Below are 22,054 nucleotides of genomic sequence, written 5' to 3' on the forward strand. Positions count from 1 at the left end.
AGAGGCACAGAGTAGCAGAGTGTGTCTAGAGGAGACACATCTAAACTGCAGAAACAAAGGTAAATTCAAAGTAAAAGGGTGGAAAATGATTATCCAAGCAAATAACATCCAGAGAAAACCAGGTGTAGTCAAACTTATATCTGACAAAATAGACTTCAAGACAACAAAGATAACAAGAGACAAAGATGGACACTGTATAAAGGGGACGCTACATCAAGAAAACGTAACACTTCTTAATATATATGCACCCAACCAGGGAGCACCAAAATATATAAAGCAACTACTCACAGAACTAAAGGTAGAAACAGATCAAAACACAATCATAGTTGGGGACCTTAATATGCCATTAACAGCTCTAGATAGATCAATCAAACAAAATCAGTAAAGAAATATCAGCCTTAAATGAAACACTAGACCAAATGGACATAATTGACATTTGCAGAGCCTTTCATCCCAGAACATATTATACTTTCTCCTCCAGTGCACATGGAACATTCTCAAGGATAGGCCATATGTTGGGTCACAGAACTAGTATCAACAAATTCGAGAAGGTTGAAATTATACCAAGCATATTCTCTGACCACGATGCCTTGAAATTAGATATTAACTGCAAAAAGGTATTAAACACCATATTACTAAAAAATCACCGGGTCAAAGAAGAAATAAAAGACGAGATCAAAAGATATATCAAGGCAAATGAGAATGACAGTACAGCATATCAAAACTTTTGGGATGCAGCAAAAGCAGTAATAAGAGGGAAGTTTATATCATTACGGGCCTATCTCAAGTAAACAACCCAACATCACATCTCGAGGAACTAGAAGAACAAAAGCAACAAGTAAACAACCTAACCACATCAGGTTTTTTTGTTGTTTTTTAAATTTTATTGATTTCAGAGAGAGGAAGGGAGAGGAAGAGAGAAATAGAAACATCAATGATGAGAGAGAGTCACTGATCCGCTGCCTCCTGTACGTCCCCCACCCCCCCACTGGGGATCGAGCTCACAACCCGGGCATGTGCCCTGACCGGGAATCGAATCATGACCTGGATCACAGGTCGATGCTCGACCACTGAGACAAGCCTACTGGGCCTAACATCACATCTTAAAGAACTAGAAAAAAGAACAAAAGCAACCCAAAGTCAGCAGAACAAAGGAAATCATAAAAGTTAGAGAATTCAGTGAAATAGAGAATAAAAAGACTACAAAAAATTAATACAACAAAGAGCTGGTTCTTTGAAAAGATTAATAAAATTGACACACCCCTGGCTAGACTCACTAAGGACAAAAGGGAAAAGACCCTTATAAACCAGAAGTGAGAGAGAAGTCACCACAGACATCACACACATATATTCAAAGGATCATACTAGAATGTTATGAAAAAGTATATGCCACCAAATTCAATACCTAGAAGAAATGGTTAAGTTCCTAGAAATACATAACCTTCCCAGACTAAATCATAAAGAATTAGAAAACCTAAGTAGACCGATCAGCAGTAAGGAAATTGAAACAACTATCAAAAACCTCCAAAAAATAAAAATTCAGGACCATATGGCTTCACCAGTGAATTCTACTCAGCGTTCAAAAAAGATTTAAAACCTATCCTTCTCAAACTCTTCCAAACAATTGAAGAAGAGGCAATACTTCCTAACACATTTTATGAGGCCAGTATAACCCTGATACCAAAACCAGGCAAGGATAACAGAAAAAGAAAACTACAGATCAATATCTGACAAATACAGATGCAGAAATCCTAAACAAAAATACTAGCAAATTGAATACAGCAGTACATCAAAAAGGTAATACATCACGATCAAGTGGGGTTCAATTCCAGGGACACAAGGATGGCTCAACATGCATAAATCAATTTAATATACCACATTAACAAAATAAAGGATAAAAATCATATGATCTTATCAATAGAAGCAGAAAAAGCATTTGATAAGATACAACACCCATTTATGATTAAAATATTCAATAAAAATAGGAAAAGAAGGAAAGTACCTTAACATAATGAAGTCCTATGATAAACCCTCAGCTAATATCATAGTCAATGGTGAAACACTGAAAGGTTTTCCTCTAAGATCAGAAACAAGACAAGGACACCCATTCTCACCACTCTTACTCAACATAGTTCTGGAAGTCCTAGCCAGAGCAATAAGGCAAGAGAAAGAAATAAAAGGCATCCAGATAGGGAAGGAAGAAGTAAAACTCTAACTTTTGGGAGGACGTGATTCTGTATATCAAAAACCCTAAAAACTCCAAAAAACTATGAGAATAAGCAAATACAGTAAAGTTGTAGGATAAAAAAAATCAGTGTACAAAAATTCACTGCTTTCCTGTATATACTAACAACAAAACTTCAGAAAAAGAAATGAAAAAAATCCCTTTTGCATTTGCAACAAAATAAAATACCTAAGGAATAAACTTAACAAAGAATGTGGAAGACCTATACACTGAAAATTACAAAGCATTATTAAAAGAGATTGGAAAAAAAAACAACAAAATGGGAAAATATTCCATGTTTATGGATTGGAGGAATCAACATAGTTAAAATGGCCATATTACCCAAAGCAATATACAGATTTAATGCAATCCCCATCAAAATACCAATGTCATTTTTTAAAGAAATAGAATGAGAAATCACCAGATTTGTATGGAACCACAATACAAATAGCCAAAGCAATCCTGAGACAAAAGAACGAAGCTGGAGTTGTTATGCTACCAGGCTTCAAATTATACTACAGAGCTATGATAATCAAAACAGCATGGTATTGGCACAGAAACACACACAGATCAGTGGAACAGAACAGAGTCAAGATATAAAACCACATGTATATGGGTAGATAATTTTCAACAAAGGAGCCCAAAACACTCAATGTAGTAAAGATAATCTCTTCAATAAATTATGCTGGGAAAACTGGAAAGCCACGTGCAGAAGAATGAAACTGGATTATAGTTCGTTTCCATGTATAAAAATTAACTCAAAATGGATCAAAGACCTAAATGTGAGACCCAAAACAGTAAGTTACATGGAAGAAGACATAGGTACCAAACTTATGGACCTTGGTCGCAGAGAACATTTTATGAACTTGACCCCAAAGGCAAGGGAAGCAAAGGCAAAAATAAATGAATGGGACTATGTCAAACTAAAAAGCTTCTGTATAGCAAAAGAAACTGACAACAAAACAAAGAGGCAGCCAACCAGATGGGAGATGATATTTGCAAACAGTAGCTCTGACAAAGGTTTAATTTCCAAAATATATAAAGAACTCATAAAACTCACCAACAAAAAAACAACCCAATCAAACAATGTTCAGAGGACCTGAACAGACACCTCTCCCAAGAAGACATACAAACAGTCAATAGATATATGAAAAGATGTTCGACCTCATTAGCAATTAGGGAAATACAAATCAAAACTACAATGAGATACCACGTCACACCTGTTAGAGTGGTTCTTATCAACAAGACAAACAATAACAAGTGTTGGAGAGTTTGTGGAGAAAAGGGAACCCTCACTGCTGGTGGGAATGTAGACTGGTTCAACCACTATGGAAAGTAGTCTGGTGAGTCCTCAAAACCATATGACCCAGCAATTCCTCTCCTGGGTATATACCTGAAAAACTTAAAAATGTATTCAAAGATATATGCACCCCTATGTTCATTGCAACATTATTCACGGTGACCAAGACATGAAAGTAACCAAAGTGTCTTGCAATAGAGGACTGTTTAAAGAAGATGTGGTACATGAACACGATGGATACTGCCATTTGCAACATGGATGGACCTTGAGAATATTATGCTATGTGAAATAATTCACTCAGAAAAACTAAGCATCATATGATTTCACTCATATGTGGGATATAAAACTGAAACTTGTGGACACAAACAGCAGTGTGGTGGTTGCCAGAGGGAAGGGGGGGTGAAGGGGGTCTTAATATGTGGTAATGGGAGAAAATATGACTTTGGGTGGTGGGCACACACAATAATATACAGATCTTGTAATATGGAAACCCACACCTAAAACCTATATGTTCATATTAATCATTGTCACCCCAATAAATTTAATAAATAAAAAGTGTTCAGGGGAGAGAGCATCATGGGCTAATTCAGACTTCTGTTTCTAATTTGATCGATATTTTTTTCACCTAACTTATACTCCCTTTAGCATTGGTCCCGTTATCCTGCCCATCCCTGTCAGCTAGGATCGTACTCCTGAGGTAAAGGGTGCCCCACCACTCACAGCCTAGGAGGCTCGCCATTGTCAATCTCCATGTCACCATTTGCAGGTAAATGACAGAATGGGACTGGTTCTTGGGAAGCTGGACTATTTTAGCGTTGTGTCTCGAGTAAGATGGGACCCCTGCCAGTAAAGATATCCCCTCTCTAGGAACAACCAGACACACATATGGAAACTCACAAATCAGAGATCTCGAGGGAGATGCGCCAGATAAAAAAGCTTTCCTAGAGTGACTGACCTCTTTGGTAATTTTAAGGTCTCACCACTCAACCCAAGCCAAGTCCTAGCTTCCTTTGGTAAAATAAGGGGCTGCATTGGATGATCCTACTACAGGCCTTCCAATTCTAAGGGCCTATTTCTTTGTTGGAAAGTGAGTATCTGCAGAGGAACCATCAGCACCTTTTCCAGGTGGGTCAGCTCCCACTTCCCTATATTCCCTCAATTCTCTACCCACTTGGCCTCCAACTTGGAAAACAGGTCAAGTCACCCTGTAATCCATAGACCAACTCATAGGCCTTTAAGGCTTTCATGCTGTTCCATGTTGGGCAGACAGAGTAACTTAAGAGTCAAGGGATGAACCAACTAAGGACCCACAGGTCTTCTTCTCAGGTCTTCGTCACTACCCACTTACTACTGTTAGCTTACCAAGGGCAGGAGCTAAAGCTCCCACCAGCATGGGAACCAGATTTTCTCTTCGGAAGTATCTGCCCCGTAGTTACCATCACAAAATAGTGGTGAATATTACATATTGTCAACTACACTGCTCTTAACCACAGAGAAGATTGGGTCTTCTTCACAAATAGAAGTCTAGCACTCAGAAACTTGCTGCAGTGTTTAATTTCTCTCCTCCTGTCAGCACAGCTTTCATACAATTCTTCCTTCTATGTAAGCTAAATCTACATCCTGCAATCTTATATACCCATATTTTTTCTTCTAAGGCCAACATGGACATCGTTGACTGGGAGCAGTGATTCCGTCTTAACAATTTAGGGTACTATTTCTGATAGTTAAGACTGAGATGAAGATGAAAGTAGGAAAGCAAGACAGTGAGCTGTAGAGAGTTGATGGTCAGAGCGCACAGTGCCCCTCCCCCACTCCAGGTTTACTTCCTTCTGCTCCCCCCACATCTGAACATGGCTACTTCTCTAAGCTAATGTAGTTATCCAAACCTCATGACTGACTCGATGCGCAGCTGAGCCTAGGTCAGCCAGTTTATCCTTTGGGGTCTCTTTTACTTCCTTGACCTTTAATGAATACCTGTTCTTGGACCAGCAGCCAGTGGACGTATGGAGTCTGATGTTCAAGGCAGATATTGGGCTGGAGATGTCAACTGGGGACTTAGTTTAGATAGAAGTTAGTATCCTTGGAAGTGGAGTGAGGACAGAGAAGAATGAGGAGGGAAAGAAGAGAGGAGACCCTTGGGAGCCACCAACACTTAAGAGAGGATGAAGAAAAGCCTGTGAAAGATTTTGATTAATAGAGGTAACCAAGGACAAGGCCAGGCTATGTTCTCACAGACTGGTGAGTGGTAAGGAATGGCTGGGATGAGTGAAGAGGATTCAGAAATCTAGGTTCATTAGTCTTCTCAGGGGTGGGGTTGCTGAGTGGGCAGGGGCTGACAGGGAGGAGGCATGAATGGGAGGTGAAGGAATAGAGACCAGTGGTTGGGCTGTCTTTGATTCAACCAAAGCAAGGCCCATCTTTCTCTTTTACATATTAGGCCTCTGATTAAGATTTCATTTGAACAAAGGAATCTGCTGTTTTTTAAAAAGATAAAAACCACATCTGGTACACAAAAGGAAACACTTTGAAAACAAAGGTAACCTGGGGAACATAGTGTTTTATCTATTTTCTAGATTTGGGCTGGAAGTGATCTAGAGGGGTAAATTAATGTTCAGCGAGAGGAAGACATTTCAAGGCCATACCTAGTAGTCTTAACACCCACTAAAAGATTCTAAGCCCCCAAAGCCACCCAGAAATCAGAAGTATGGAATATGTACAACATAAGCCAACTGGTTTAGAGAGAAATGGAGTTTCTTCACCACAGTGGTATTGTTGGGTCCTTTAGGCCTATCCTGGCCTCATCTCATACTTTGCATTTGAATGGCCAGGAAAAGAGGGAACTGCAAGGAAATTAAGGAGAAAAAGGTTTGAGAACTCTTCACTAAATGCTGGATACTCTTTGTTTTTAATTTCACAGCCCACTGCAGTAGGTATTCTTATTCTTAGTTTACAGATAAGAAAATAAAAAAGATAAATGACTATCAAAGACATCCAGCTACCAAGTGGCTAAACTGGGATTCTGAACAGTAGCTTGAACTTTTCTTTCCTCTTGAACCTGGTTGGCGGTGGGAAGCAAGCCTTAGATGACCTTCACCTAGATATTCCCAAACTGGTAATGGTAGGTCTATAGCAGGCAGAGGTTCTGTCAGCAGGGCACTGGTGTTATCGGTGGAAGTGGATTATCCCTTTCTCCACTGAGTGCTGGGGGCGGGCCCTTAGGATATCTCAAGAAAAAGAATTTTCTGAGGATGAGTGAAATTACATCCCTGGGTTTCCAAAGTCCCATTTCCCTTAATCCAGTCTTATAAGAAGTGCAGCTGGGATTCAGTAGAGCTAAAAGCAAAGCCTGTGTCCAGAGTTTCCATTCCATGTTGGAATTGGGTCCAGCTTAGCATTAGTCTAATTGTAGTCCATTAGTCCATTGTGTGTTGTCCACATGGCTTTGAGCCATGTAGGCGAATGCAGGGGAGCCAAGAGCGCGCATCCCCTGCAACAAGAGTCCCAAAAGAGCCAAGAAGGCCAGGAGCCAAGACAGTGAACTCCTTTGTTCAGGGGATTAAATATCCCAGATCCCCTGCTTGCAGTGGCCATGCCTACTCTGACCAATGACCTGTTCCCAGGTGTGACTGACAGACAAGTACTTACCCTAATTTCACCCAGACTTTAGTGGGCATATGTCTATCTGCCCCCCCCCCCCCCCCCCCCGTTCAGTCCCTACCCCCAGTGATCTGCAGGGAATAGACTGGTGGCTCCCTGGGGAGTGTTAAACTGCAGCTTGCTGGCAAAACTGCACAAGTGTCATGACTATAATATTTGACTTTCTGTTTGCTCCTTTCCTGTTATTAATAACTAGGTTAATTACAGTGGCATCAGTGGCACTGACATCTTTTTGACAAAGTCACTAAAGTGCAGGACCTAAGTGTCTCAGTCACCCCTACCATAAGCACCCTAGAGAACTGTGTCCATTCTGTGAATGAGGTTGGGTGTGAGTGTCAGCTGCCTGTGAGACACAGGGTGTTTGAAGGTGTGACAGTTTTGAGTATATGTGAGCTGAAGAAGACACATATGTATGTGCTTGGATGACAAATCTTGCTTCTTCAAGGATAATATTTTTGGAAGGGCCAGAAATCATTTAGAACTATCCAGGGACAAACTGCTTTTGGAGTTAGAGAGGTAAAGAGGGTGGAGTAAGAGAGGAGGCTCTTTTGGTCCAGAAGGCCCAACCTAGATCATGGGCCTTAGTGTTTATGGAGACAGCACATGGAGGAATGTTCAAATCTCAGGGTTTGTGCCCAGACACACTTGCGTTGGTGACTTGGGGAAGTCACTCTACTACTCTTGGCCTCAGTTTGCTCAACTACAAACAGGATAGTAATCCCTAACACACAAAGAAAGCCTCCTGGGAATCAGAACCCGGCTTCTCAATGTGACTTTTCCAAGGAAGACCCTCACCCAGATCCATTCACTGGTTTGTCCTCACAGATAGGGTAGAGGAAAGCAAGGTGGGGTGGACGTAACCTTAAATGCAGCTGGAAGGCCAATGTCACCAAATCAAACAGTAAACCCTTGATTTTTTGGACCTCAACTGACTTCAGATTTAACAGACAAAATTTCCTCTCCGTATGTCATATGTGAAAATTAACACCCTGTTAATTTTAAAATGCTTTTAACCAAGATTTGCCTATAATTAACAGATTTTTTTTGTTATTAATTCACTGTTATTTTTAACAAATTTTAGCAACTAGGCCATATGTTGGAAAAAACACTAGTAATTTTGCTGATATAAATATTACATACCTACAAATATAGTATATATATTTAAATCCAAGTGTCACCCCTCGTAAACAATGTTTGGCAAATGATTAGCAGGTGATCACAACACATCGTGCCTGGTAATTGGTTCTGTTGTTGCATGGCGTGACATTGTGGCAGTTTTAACACGGGCAGGCTGATGGTCTGACGTGTGGTAAGCCGTGCCCCAGCTATGTGCATTTGTTTACTCGCACATTTACTAGACCTATTCAGTATAAATTTAAAATTGGAAAACTTTTCTATGAAATTAAACTTTTCATACATACTTAATTTCAATTACACAAACGTGTCTACATAAGCAAAAAACAGGTAAACTAATTTGTCAATTTTTAAACATACACATTTGGAAAAACTATTATATGATGGACTTTTGGCTTTAATGGATACCCCCTCACCCGAATTAATCTGTTATCAAGGTTTTTACTGTACTCACTTTCCCAGAGTCTGGGACTTGCTCCGCTATGCAGGCATTGGTGTACTGAGTCGGAAACAATTGCTAGACCCCTTCTAAGGGGCCTCCTGTGGTCAGTTGCTATGGTGAACTAGAGTGGTTGTCCTAGAGGAACTCAGTCCAGGGGGTGTTCAGGAGGGCATTTCCATCAGGGTGGAGCACTTAGGAAGGTAGGGAGTATCAGTGAAACCTGCTTCTCTTGAATGGGATTAACTATTCTAGGTGTAAATTCTCCATAAGTAACTTCATCCACAGAATACCATGTGCTGTCCAGACTTAAATGAATGGGCCTTTGGCCTCCACAGAAGCTCAGAACCTCAGTGGGTGTATTAAATATCATTACATTTAATCTTCATGACAGGACAAGGATTGCTATGTTACCCTCTTATACAGGGCAGGAGGCTGATCCATAGATCATAAGAGACTAAGTGGGATCCATTCTAAACTAATGTTCTTTCTGTCTCACATTCACACACTATCTTCTAATCTGGGCCACAGCTTCTTGGGAAATGGAGCAGGAATCTGCTATGGGGTTCCAGATATCAGGTGATCTCTGTTTTGGTACAATAATACTTGGCTCTTACCCTAGGAAACCCCCATTCTGAGAATAAATCTCAACCCTCATGGCCCTGCCAGGTGCTGGGCCTCCCACTGAATACACAGTCCTTATATCCTGGCCTTTCCCCCTCCACATCCTTTCCCTCTGATTCTGTCAACAAAGCTACTACCCAGATTCTAGTCCCCACTGCACCTTTATGACCCACAGCCCGTCCCAGGTCGGTATTTATTCCCATCTGCCCTCTCTCAGTGTCTAGCTTCCTTCCCCATCTGCCCCCTAGCCCCATGGACTCTGAGTGAGGGAAGGGTCCTTAGAGCCTGTCTTTCTACTTCAATTTCCACCCCATTACACAGGGAGAAAAACAGGCCCAGAGGGAGGAAAGGACTTGCCTAAGTATGTACCACCAATCACTGGCCATGCTAAATCTAGAACCCAGATTACCTAACCAATAGCCTCAAGCTCTTCTTCCTCTTCACACACCAGGCCACTGACTCCGTTTCCTCCATTACCCACACTGAATCAATCACCCAGTTCCCTTGAGACTTTCTCAAATACATCTCTCCTTTTTTATTCTTCCTTAACTATTGCCACTGCCCTGGTTAAGTCCTTATTACATCTCACCTGAATTGTTGGGACAGCCTAACTGGCAGCAGGCCTCCATTCTTTTTTTATTTTACATTTTTATGAGTTTGAGCCAAACTGATGACACACTGGGGAGCAAGATACCAAATGCTCTTCAGCAGGCCCCCATTCTGCCCACAGGACTCAAAGGCCCTTTACATTCTGCACACACTAAATCATCCACACTAGCTCCCTTTCCTGTTGCCAGCACTCATTCCTTGCCATCTCTGCCCCATTGGGTAGGGAGGACACGTTAGGACTTAGGTTTCCTGGGGCCTGCCACTTGTGGAGTGGGCTCTCTTGGAGTAGTCTTTTTGTTGGAGAGACCAGGAAAACTCTAGTCCCGCCCCCTCTTCTCCTGGTGCTCAGTGAGCACCCTCCAAAGCATGGCCAGCATCAGTTCTCCGCCCTATTTGGTGAATAAATAAAAACAACCTAGGCACTTAATGTACTTTGTGTGTTTGAAGCACTATGACAAAGAGAGGGCCTAGGGACTGCCATTAACCCTCATTTTCCAAGGAGGAGGTGAATAGCCATTTTTACTATCTTTTGTTCCCAACTGTGGGCCCTGGCCTCAGGATCAGCTCTGTTTAGCACAGACATGTGAGGTAGCCTCTGGCAGCCCCCCCCCCCCCCAAACCTTTTGGTTGAAAGTTAGGACAATGCAAGTGATTCAATAAAGAATCTTAGTCAGCTTTGACTTGAGGGTTGCTGAAGGTAGGGAAGGCTTTCTGGATTGGGTGGCTGGGAGAGAAAATAAACCATCTCTTGGTTTTTCCCACCTCCTTTCCCACCAGAACATGTACCTCTGCAGTCTCCAAACCTAGTAGTTACAACAGCTCTTGTGCCTCACCTTGCTGCCTGTAGGTATCCCTCACTTAACCCACCCTCAGAACCCATCCAGGTACTGGAATGCTGAGTATCTTAAACCATAGCTCTGGGCTTGTGGTCCTATAACCATATTGCTTGCACATTCTGTTGTCCAATTCTAAGAATTTTAACCAGTATTTACTGTTTGGTTCCATCTTTGCAGCCCTGATTTTCTTGACTACAGAGACACTTGAAGTCCCTTAATGTTTTACATTTACTCCTTCGTGCCCTTTGTTGAAAAAGACTTGCCTCTCCATTTCTGCCTGATGAAATAAGACCCAACTTGCGCCCTGGCGGGGCAGCTCAGTTGGTTGGAGTGTCCTGATACGCCAAGGTTTCTGTTCCATCCCTGAGTCAGGACACATACAGGAATCAACCAATGAATGCATAAATGAGTGGAACAACAAATTGTTGTCCCCTCCCTCAAATAAATTTGTTAAAAAGTTGTTTTTTTGAAGACACAACTTGAGTGCCAGTGCCTCCATGAGTAAGACTGACCCAGTTTTCTTCAGCTAGAAAGAATCTCCCTGCTCTGAGCTTCTATGGGTATCTATTTATATATACATTTCTACCTTGCTTTAGCTCTTCTATGGCATCTCCTCAGTTGGGTCTGGAGCCCTTGGAGGGTACAGAGTGAGCATTTCATCCAGTCTGCAATCACACCCAGCAGCAAGTGCGGTATGAATGTGTCTGCCTAACCCATGGCAGGCGCTCAGACAAGTGCCTGTTGCCCTGAATGCAGGACTTCCGCTCACACAGTTCATTTTTAGGCAGGTGCCTAACAATGGGCTGGATAAGGTTAGGTAACCAGCCAGGGAAGTCAGGACACTCCTGGCCAATCCCTAGGGTGTCCCTATTACCTTCCTCTGTCAAGTTCCAAATGAGGTGCGTGAATGAAGGAAATGGGGCTGGGGTAGCCCTGCTAGCTCCTCCTCCAACCCCCCCCACCCTCCCCCCGCGGATCAAGTTCCAGAAGGTCTCCCTCCAGTCCAAAGGCCTAAAGAAACTCGAGGTGGTGATACCGGAGAGAGAGGGGCCCCTGCCACATAAGTGTCTCCTACTCATGGACGGCTAGTTTATCCGTTTATATTTATTTGGGGGGGGCAGTCAATGAAGGGAAGAGGTGGGGCAAGGGTAGGAGGCGGGCCGAGGGTGATTGATGCGAGCGCCGGGGAGCCAATGGCCCAAGGGGGGCGTTCTCCCCATTCAGTACTCCTCGCCTGGCTCCCAAGGTATGTTAAACAGCTGCTTTTAATTTGGTCCCCCCAATTTCAGGCGTTTCGGGGGCTAGTTCGCCGGCCTGTCGCTTTGGCCCGTGTGCCATGGTGCGGGCGCCGCGGGCCCCGGGATGGAACTAGGGGAGGTTTGGGGTCCGCGGGAGGCGAGGGGCAGGCCAGGAAAGAGCTCTCATCGTCGCCCGCTCTCCAGTGTTTCCCAGCCAGGCGGGTTTCGTGGGGAGGAGTCGGCCCGGCCCGGGGTCGCCAGCACGCCGATGTGCTGCCTAGTTTATTTTACCAAGCCGTTGGTTTCGGTAGGTTGCGGCGAGGAACTGGGTTAAGTGGCGGGCAGCAGGGGGTCCCCTTTGCTCCTGGAAAGCCTTTAAAAAATTATTGTAAAGAGAAAGGGGAGATCCCGCGCACCGACTGGAGCTGGGCCCTGGCTGCGGCGCGCAGGCTCGGCAGGGGGCGGCAGCCTGAGCCCTCGGCGTCGGAGTAGGTTGAGAGCTGGAGTTCGCGGGCGAGCCGGGGCCCGTGGCTTCCCCGACTAAACACGCCGGGCAAGTGCGACTGCCACCCAGAGGGTTTCGTTTCTGTATGCAAACTGTAGGAGGGGCGGTGGGAGCACTCCTGAGGCGCGGGCGCCGGGGGCCCGCGGTTGTTATGGACTCTGGGGGCGGGGGCCACGCGGGCCTAGCGGGTGGGGCGGCCGGGGGCGGGAAGGCAACCGGAAAGAGCCCCCCACGTTGGTCTAGACGCTCCAGACTCCCGGGCCGGGGCAGTAGAACCGGCATTCGGCGCCGGAACCCGCCAGGCCGCGGTCCCGCGCTAACTCGGTCCGCGGCTGTAGAAAACCTCCGGGAACTCGGCAGCTTCGAGCCGTGCTCCAGCTGACCACACAAACTGCTTCCTTCCCCGCCCACCCCAAGGCGACCTCCGAGTGGGTGGGGGCGCGGAGTGTGAGCGCACCCACGGGGGTAGACTGATAGGGGCACTGAAGGTCGGAAACTGGGAAAACAGTCTCCACGCTCAGACTCGGAAAAAGGAAATGCATCAGCGTGCAGGGAGGGGCCCGGAGGGCGCGCCTGTCACCGGGAATGGCGGCCGCCGGCTGGTAGGCGGGGCGCCGGCGCGAACCGCTGCAGTCGGCTGGAGCGACTCCGAGAGATGAGGCTCAGGAGCTGGGCCCAGAGTGCGCGGAGGCTCCAGCCTCCACTCCTTGGCCTAGCCTCTTTTCTGTCTACTCCGACGACCGCTTGTGCAACCGACGCGGAAGGAAACCTGGGGGCGGGGCCTTTTCCTCTCTCCTCCACCCATTTCGGGCTCCCGCCTTCTCTTGTCTTCCACTGGATGGGCGGCGAGACGCCTTTTTTCCTTCTCGGTTATTGATTGGATAACCTTCTCCCGAACTCCGCCTATCGGGCGCTGGGCTGGAGTTTAAGTTCCAGGATTTTTTTTTTTCTTTTTTCGTGAAGGGTGGAGGAGGGAGTCCTACCGCCTACGCCAGGCGCAAGGTCCCTCCCTTATTTTTGATTGGTGGGGTAGATAGTCCTGCCTCCGGCGTAGCGAGCTTGGAGGAGGAAGTTCACCTCTGTTCCCCCCCTCCCCCCGCCCCCTGGCTTGTGTGCGCGCTCCGCACCTGGGTGAGGCCCGCCCTGCTCCTACGAACTGTCTCCCGCCCGGAAGTCCTGGGCTTGGAGTTGGAGCCCCTGGCAAGGCGGGGCAGGGAGAGCCGAGAAGACACAATGATTCATTCCTTTAAGGCTCAATATCTAGTAGATTTTGCGATGAAGTTAGGGGTTGACGGCGTGGAGTGAATTTAGGGGGCTTAGCTACGTGTGTTCTGCAGGGGTTGGAAGGAGCGAGTGGTATCTGCCCTTCCCGGCCAAGTACTAAAGTTCTGACCCTGCGGCCTGGCTACTCCTGCGCCCTTGGACTTTTCAAAGATCGTCCTGAGCTTAAGCTTGACAATGCTGCTGACGCTTTGTTTTCTTCCCAGCATAAGGCTGCCGCTGTCCTTAGTTGTGTTTATCTAAAACTCCTAAGCAACCGCTGATTGGTCTCGAGGCCTCAGGCAAGATCCAGGGCAGCTCATCCCCGTGTAGACAGAGGATGAGTCCTGCTTGGGTTCGAGGTGGTTCTTGATATCAGATGGAAGTTCAGTGTGGCCCGCAGTCCAGGGATTGGGGTCGACCTAGAGTTAACGGTAGCCCTTGGAAGTACCACTTCTTCAAAACCTCCAAAGGGTTTGACCCGGGATTCCCTTTCCTCCGTGTGACTTATTTTTAGAGCTCGGTCTGTACTGGGGCAGGGCTTGGCTCCGGGCGAGGCTGCTCCCATTTGTCTACTGCTCCTGGGGTTCACAGTTAGCTGCCTTGTCCTTGAGGCTTGAAGCCATCCTTCAAGTCAGGCTCACCTGTTGCCAGAGCTCATTCCTTGCCATCTCTGCCCCATTGGGTAGGGAGGACACGTTAGGACTTAGGTTTCCTGGGGCCTGCCACTTGTAGAGTGGGCTCTCTTGGAGTAGCCTTTTTGCTGGAGAGGAAAAGGCTGGAGAGAGTCTTGCTGCAGGAAAACTCTAGTCCCTCCCCCTCTTCTCCTGGCACTCAGTGAGCACCCTCCAAAGCACGGCCAGCATCAGTTCTCCGCTCTATTTGGTGAATAAATAAAAACAACCTAGGCACTTAATGTACTTTGTGTGTTTGAAGCACTATGACAAAGAGAGGGCCTAGGGACTGCCATTAACCCTCATTTTCCAAAGAGGAAGTGAACAGCCATTCTTACTATCTTTTGTCCCCAACTCTGTAATTTTTATCCTTTTTCTGAAGTTTGGGTGAAGGTTTATTTATGCCATGGCCTATTTGGTCTACTTCCTCAGTTTTTCCAGTCTGAGGAGCCTCTAGATCTAACCTGGAGATCTCGACTGCCTTTTGCTTCACGCTCCGCCTCCCGGGGCCATGGCTCTTGGGGCCCTGCCTTCATTTCGATTATCTCCGCCCTCTTAAGACTGCTTATTCAGGTGTACGGAGTGTAGGTGTTAGAAGTGTGCTGCAGGTTGGCAACCCCTGGGGCTATTTCTTGGCTTTGGTCTCCAGTCCTTAATTCTGCACACTGCTCACTAAAAGGAGTTGTCGGCTGCTCCGGATATTTGTGTTTATGAGGAGGCAGCATGCAGAAATGTAAATTGTAAGAGAATGATATAGGAAGGATGAGGTTCTCTTTCTCTTTTTCTGTAAGGGGGTGAGGAGAGTCATCCAAGGTGGTAATGCTGCTGCCTCCTTCCAAATCCTAGGGATAGAATCTAGGCTATGGAGCCCGGCGGCACCTCTTCGGGCCCTGGAACTCTGTGCTCAGTCTCTAGTGTAAACATTCCACAAAAGGACCACTAAGGTTCAGCCTCCAGGCTCGGGGAGGAGTCAGCTCCTTCCTAGACGGGAGTCCTGACCAATGGGGGCTTCTACCGGGCTCGAGCTCTCCAATCCGATGGTCAGGGGCGGGGTATGGCCCCGCAGTGTGGTAGGAGGAGCCTTTCTCACGGACATTTTACCCCACATCGGTTACTTACCTTCCTAGGGCAGTAGGAGAGCCAGGGGCAACCTTCCAATGCGATGATCGGCGAGGGCGAGAGCTGACTTGTTGGGCCTGTAGCTGAGACGGCACGGGGCGTGATATGTGGAATCCTCCAATGAGACGTGAAGGGCTTTTATGCTTCTTCCAATAGTGTTGCGGCTTGGGGGTGGGATTCAGCAATTCATCTCCAATAGGCGGGGTTGAGTTCGGGAAGCTCCCCGCCAATAGGGGCGTGGAGAAGGTGAGCGCTTCCCCCTCCCTCCCGAGGAGAGGGGGCGGGCATACGGCAGACAGGGCGTAGCGATTGGCTAAACCTTTGACAGGCGGATTAAGCGACCTGTGGCGGAGTGAAGTTGAGTGTGTCCTATGCTGGGCGGGCCGGCGGAGTGGGCGGGATTTCCCGGGTAACAGAGAAGCGGCCGCGGCGGTAGAGGCGGCGGAGACGGTTTCTCCATCTTCCCCCCCTCCCCTTCCCCCCTCAGAGTTTCCCTCCCTCTCTCTTTCCTAGTCTGGGCATCGGGGCCTGTGACCGCTTTCTTAGCTGAGAGGAGGCTGCCAGTCCTCTCCCGCGGGCCTATGCCCTGCGCCGTTCGCGGGGTCTCCCTGCTGAGCCAGAAGCTCATGCTGAGAGGGACACGCAGTAAGGAGCGGCCGAAGCAGCTTTGCGGTGAGAGCACGCTGGGCCGGGGATCCTAGTGGCGGGTAACGTGGGACTCAAGGGTGTGTATATTTAAGGGGGCGACTGACCACCTCGGCTTCCCGTAGAACCGGCAGACTGGAGGTGTGTGGATGTGTGAGGGGGTGGAGTGGCGGAGCGGGGTAGCTTAGTGCGGGAGGGGGAGGAGAGCGTAGTCCCGGTGCGCGCGGAGAGGGCGGGCTCTCGCCCCGCTGCTCAGGGGCGGGGTCGGCGCGCGCGTGCGATAGTGAAGAAAGGGGCGGGGCTGGCCCTGCGCTGAGTGCTGTCTGTGGGTGACCTCCCCCGCCGGTTCTTCGGGGTGGGCGGGGCCTCGACTGAGTTTCCGCGCTGGGGTCTGCTGGGATGTGGGAGAAGCGGGGGTCTTCCGCGCGAGGTTCGGAGCGAGTCTGGGAGGGCGCTTGAAGTCCGCCTTCTCGGGATCCGGTTGGCCGGAGAGGCCGTACGGTGCGATGATGCCACGCCCCCTGGCCGTCCTCCCCCTCCCCCCGGTTTCCGCCTCCTTGGCACTAGAGGCGGGGCTCGGAAAAGCCCGCAGTTGGGAGTCGCGGCGCCTAGAGTTGCCCCGCCCTACGTCTCCGGGGGTGGGAGGGGCCCCTCTCCGACCCGAGCTGTGTTGGTGTCAGGAACTGTACTTGTACTCCGCGTTGTTTTTTGCTTGGGGCTCGAGGGTCCGGTGCCGGAGCTGTTCTCTCTGTCTTGATCCTTTCAGTGGGGCGATAGCACGGTGCAGGTTGGAGAGATGGAGCATGGTCGTCACTATTCCCCTCTTGGTTGTAATCTTGGGGCTGAGATGCTCTAGGTCCTTTGGTTGAAGTCTGCGATCGAACGCTGCTCGTGCTGTGACCATGGTGGGGGCAAGGACCGAGAGAATCTCAGAGACTAAAAATGTGGCCGGGGACAACCTTTTCTGGAGTTCCGTTGATGTTTAGTTTCCGTAGTTCTACTGGGCGGGCCTTCCTTTGAGCCTATGGCGTGGTGGGTAGTTAGACTTAGCCGCTGTTTCCGTGCCTGAGGACTTTAAACACAATTAGCCATGAAAAGGCTGTGGAAGCTCCTCTTCATAAGGCTCAGATTTCGAAAAGGAAGTGTTGGGTGTACATTTTACATTAAAATGATCTGTTTATAAAAGATGGTATTTTGTATAAAATTCTCTGGTTTCTTCAACCCTTGAATTTGTTAATGCTTTCTTTGTACAGTTGGTTCTTGTGTATAGGCTTTTAATTTCACAAAGAAATAAGTTGCAACTTAAGTAACTATAGTTGTTCTTGAAAAGTCTTCTGGTTTTATGGTAGTACATCTAGACCAATTTCTTTTTAGTCTATATAATGTTCATGCCCTGTTTTATTACAGAAAGTAGGGTGAAGTCGAGAACTGGTGCAGCTTTGTTGTGACATGTAGCATCACTCTTCCAACCTGAATTGGGGATTTACCTTAGGACATTTCAGGTTTAATAAACCATTTCAATTGAGATTTTTGCTCTGACTTGATATATTCTCTTTTCTTAAGAGAAGTTAAGTATTTTTGATAGTGAAATTTTCATGAGAAAATAAACATTGATTTATTTATTTTTTTTTTTAATTTAACTTCTGAGCAAGCCCTCTGGCTAATTGTCTGAACTGAAGTTAAATTCTACATTTGTGCTTTGCTCAGTTGGGACTGAGAGCTTGTTGCCCTGTGCTGGACACATGTGGAGAAAGTTGCACCTTCTCAGCTGAGGAAATAGGAGTGGCAACAGTAGCTTTTTAGTTTGATTAATGGTGGCTGTAATATAATTGCTCTGCGGATGAAAAGCTGGGTGTTTTTCCTGATGCCATAAACTGACAAAGATAATGAAAATAGTGGAGAATTTACCACTCAGGAAAGTTTGGTCAACACATGGTTGTTCCCGCTATTTGTGCTGGGAAATGGAAGACCTAATTCTTGCCCTTAGAGAATATTGTCTATTGGTGTGGTAGGGTCACAAGTCCCGCACATAGGCGTTAAGAGTTAAGAACCTAGATATACTGTCCTAGGAAAGTTTTCATAAATGCTTTTTACCTATCCAAAATAGTATTATATACTATGTAGTTTGTCAGAATGAAAGACCCTAGATAGATCTGCATTTTGTAATTAAGAAGGTAAGATTTGTAATTAAAGAGTAAGATATATATATATATATATATATATATATTTTTTTTTTTTTTTTAAGGAAGGAGGTGTGCAGTAATTTGATAAGACTCCTGGCAAAGCATAGTCCTGTTTACATCTTCAGTGCAAGCAGACAGGATACTGGAGAACTGTGCAAAGCAGATGTTAATGGCTGTGAATTTTAGTTGGGATTAAAAGATTATGTTCACAGCATTCAGTAATTTAGTGCAGTGCTGTAAAAGGTTTTCTCATTAACTCTCCAACCGAGCGTTTAAGTTACTTTCTATAGTTATTGCAAAAATGATAGTTACATGCTTTTTCAAACTGCACCCTCTGTCTTCTTGAATAATAATAAGAATTCAACATTTTGGAGCCCTTACTATGTCCCAGACACTGAATTAGCCACTATACATTTATTAACCCATTTAATCTTCATGGCAATCCTGTGTAGTGGGTACTTATGGAATCCCATAAGTTTTAAAGATGAGTAGCACAGTAAGGTTAGACATATAAGTGGTCAAACCAGGATCTGGATCCAGGCATTCTGGTTCCGGAGTTTATACTCTTTAACTCTGCACTTCAGCTGCCTCTCATCTAAGGATAGTAACAGAAGGAACAGTGTACCTTTTTTGTTTTATTTTAATTGTGGTAAAAAGCCCCAAAACATAACATAAAATTTACCATCTGAACCATTTTTTAAAATCATCACCCAAGGATATGTTTATTGATTCTAGAGAGATGAAGGGAGAGAAACAGAAACATTGATGTGAGAGAAACATTGATTGGCCGCCTCCTGTATGTGCCCCAACCAAGGACTGAACCCACAAGCTAGGTATGTGCCCTAACCGGGAATCGAACCTGTGACCTTTCTGTGTATGGGGACAACGCTTCAACCAACTGGGTGGACCACACCAGCCAGGGCATCTTAACCATTTTTAAGTGTTCAGTGTAGTGGTATTAAGTACATTCACATTGTTTAACCATCACGACCATTCATTTCCAGAACTTTTCATTTTCCTAAACTCAAATTTTATACCCACTAAACAAAAACATAAATCTTCCCCAGCCCCTGACAACCGCTGTTCTACTTTCTCTGTGAAGTGGACTCATATAGTATTTGTCAGCTGTGTCTGGCTTATTTCACTTAGAGTAATGTCTTCAAGGTTTATCCATATTGTAGCATGTGTCAGAAATACCTTTGTAAAAAATATTTATTTATTTATTTATTTTAGAAAGAGGAAAGGAGAAGGGGGATGGGAAGAGAGAAACATCAATGTGAGACGAGAGAGAAACATTGACTGGTTGCCTCCTGTAAGCACCCCAACCCTGCAACCTGGGCATATGCCCTGACTGGAAATCGAACTGGTGACCTTTTGGTGCACAGGATGATGCTCAACCAACTGACCAGCCAGGGCCAGAATTACCTTTTTGATGGTGAATAATATCCCATTGTATGTATGTACATATATACCACATTTTGTTTACTCATATGTGGATGGACATTTGGGTTGTTTCTACCTTTTGGCTACTGTGAATAATGTTGCTATGAACATGAGTGTATAAATATCTCTTCAGGTATCTGCTTTGAATTCTTTGGGGTATATACCCAGAAGTGGAGTTGCTGGATCATATGACAATTTTGTGTTTAAATTTTTGAGGAACCAGCATTATGCTTTTGAAAGCAGCTTTGAGGGAAAAGATTGGGACTCAGACTCTAAAGGTGAATTGTCAACATTCATTTATTTACCACCTTCTTAAATACCTCTAGGCTGATACAGGAAGAATCTTTGTCCTGTAGAAGTTTACATTGTTAGAAGAAAAGAAAAATATACACATGATTTTACTACACATCAGTGTAGGTTGAGTGCCATAAGAGCCAAATACAAAGAGGTATGAGATTTGGAGGAAGGAGAGCTGACCTTTAGGTGAAGGGAGAGGGGACCGTGAATGAGAAACAGGAGGATGGGGTCTGAAGTCATAGCTTTAGTTGAATTGAGTGGTTAAATGACCTTAGACATCTCACACAAAGTATGCCAGTGAATGCTTTGAAATGTTAGAAGGGATGGCATCATGCTGAAATCGGCAAGTGGATTGTAGTCTCTCTTCCAGAGTGTGAATCCTGTTCTCTTCAGTTTGCAGACCTGATTGTTTCTACTGCTTTGGAAGGTTAAGAATCATAATGAAGAAATTACGGAGTTAGCATATATGTTACTGTTATCATGTCAAGCTCAAGAGTATATTGTTAATATGATCAATTATTTCTTAAATCTTCTTTCTCGTCACATGGGTTTATGTTTCTGCTAACAAATGAGTAGTAGCAGTAATATTTTAGGGTTTTTATCATTTTCTTCTTACAGTTTAAGTAAATAATTCTGGATATTTGTTTTTTGTTGAAGCTAAGGTTAAATAATGAAACCCATCCAGCAGTATACCAAGTATGGGTAGTCTGTGAATCAGGGGTTTGCCATTATTGAATTAAATTATTTCCAAATATTTTGAGAAATTTTATTTTCCTGACTTTTTAAAAAAGTGTGAATTCTAGCCCTAGCCAGTTTTGTTTGGTGGTTAGAGCATTGGCCTGCGTACTGAGGGATCCCAGGCACATACCTCTGTTGCAAGCTCCATGCCTGGCCCTGGTTGGGGAGTGTGTGTGTCTCTGTCTCACATTGGTGTTTCTCTCTCACATTGATGTTTCTCTCTTTCCATTCCACTCTCTGAAAAGCAATGGAAAAAATATCCTTGGTGAGGATTTAAAAAAAAGGAAGGAAAAAAAGTGAATTCTAAGTGTCTCTAGACAATTATCTAATGGTCTTTTAACAACACATTAAAAAAACACAAAACTTTGGCTTTCTTTAATTATGTAACTTTTTTGGAGGGTCTTTTCTTACAATGACATGTCCAGCAGGATTTGTCATCAGTTATAACCAAATGCATAGAGTTTTTGTCCTCATAAATTTTCAGAGCAACTACATGATACTGATCATCCTCAGGGAGCACTGCACCAGTGGTTCACAGTCATCTAGATTGGGACATAACTTTGATAGTCGTGTTGCTTAGCACAGTGCTAGGACACAGTAGGTGATAAATTAACTAGTTCACAAACCTAACTCGAATGGCATTTTAAAGTTTGCTGCCCAGAGCCTGCTTCTATTCAATTGTAATTGGGTTCAAAGTTAGTTAGGAATTTGTTGGTAGCAAAATCTAACTGATAGATCTCTTTCTCTCTCTGATTTTTTTTTTTTTTTTTTTTTTTTTTGCGCTTTTGTATTCACCCTTTTCTGGCTTTGGTGCCTGCTTGTCATTTGTATTTGCCAGCATCTTGGCAGTGGCTACTTCCCCAGTTCTGCTGGTATCCTTCAGGGCTAGGCTTGCTGACTTGCAGGCTGTTGAAGCATATATATGCCCACAATCTGCAATGCTGAAATCAAGAATTTTTTTTTGTTGGTAGGTTGGTAAGTTTGGTTCCACAACCAGTTTAGGGGCACAACCTGATCTATCTAGGCTGTCCCACTTGGTGCAGAAATATGAATGTGCTTGATTTTGAAGAGCTACCATATATATTATATTACCTTTCTGAAATCCAAACAATGCTGATAACTCAAATTT

General features: G+C 45.3%; 1 protein-coding gene across 3 annotated transcripts in view; it reads left to right on the top strand.

Annotated features, from left to right (window-relative positions):
- The first annotated feature begins 16,082 nt into the window (after positions 1–16,082).
- Positions 16,083–22,054, top strand: part of SIN3A (SIN3 transcription regulator family member A) — a 64,587-nt gene continuing 58,615 nt past the window's right edge. For 2 of the 3 annotated variants that reach the window (XM_016210565.2, XM_087824162.1), the window contains exon 1: positions 16,083–16,291. The gene's annotated coding sequence lies outside the window, so the exon portion shown is untranslated. Of the gene's footprint in view, positions 16,292–19,237; positions 19,281–22,054 lie in introns of those variants that run through there. The other variant, XM_087824159.1, reaches the window with a different exon arrangement.

This window comes from Miniopterus natalensis, chromosome 1 (assembly GCF_054644295.1).
Source record: "Miniopterus natalensis isolate mMinNat1 chromosome 1, mMinNat1.hap1, whole genome shotgun sequence".
In the NCBI taxonomy this organism is placed as follows: Eukaryota; Metazoa; Chordata; class Mammalia; order Chiroptera; family Miniopteridae; genus Miniopterus; species Miniopterus natalensis.